This window comes from Erpetoichthys calabaricus, chromosome 7, assembly GCF_900747795.2.
Source record: "Erpetoichthys calabaricus chromosome 7, fErpCal1.3, whole genome shotgun sequence".
Classification (NCBI taxonomy): Eukaryota; Metazoa; Chordata; class Cladistia; order Polypteriformes; family Polypteridae; genus Erpetoichthys; species Erpetoichthys calabaricus.
In genome coordinates, this window is record NC_041400.2 from 169,184,744 (window position 1) to 169,185,516 (window position 773).

Here is a 773-nt window from a genome sequence, read left to right on the forward strand (position 1 = left end):
CCGTTTCTGTTTCAAATTTTTATAACATAAAATTGTCAAACTCGCTTAATGCAATTAAGGATCCCTGGAGTACTAAGGACGAAGCTACAGAGGAGTGGGCAACCCCATTCAAAAGCCAGGCCCCACCCCACCAAATGCTTCTAATTCATTTATGGTGATGTTCAACTGTCAATCATTTGAGCCACTCACCTCCAAGGGGACCATGAGAACCTTATATCAATCGTGAGTGAATTAACTTGTGCTAAACTTCAAGAGGGACCCTAATACTCCCACATGGACAATAGTCTAAACTTCAAGGGGAAATGGACTCACCTCTGGTCCACAAAAACACTTATGGCTTGCCCACCCAGTTGTTTCCAAGTCCCCCCTCATTGCAATTTCTGTACAGTCCAATCACACACAGACATTGACATAAATAAAACAGTTACAGATTAAATGCTTGGACTCTACAATGGACTGGCATGCCATTGATTCATGTCTTATGTCCAATGCAACATTGAAGCCAGAAATTGTAATGAGGAGCGACTTGGAAACAACTGAATAGGCAAGCCATAAGTGTTTTTGTGGACCACAGGCGAGTCCATGTCCCCTTGAAGTTTAGACTATGGTCCATGTAGGGGTATTAGGGTCCCTGTTGAAGATCTCTGCAGAATGAAAGCAGTAAGGCAACAAAAACAAGGAGGTTGGATATTCTGGGAAGCATTGATCACAGGCAACTGAGCTGGAAATATTTGTAGTGAATACTGCAAGTTACACTTGTTTCCTTATTAGAG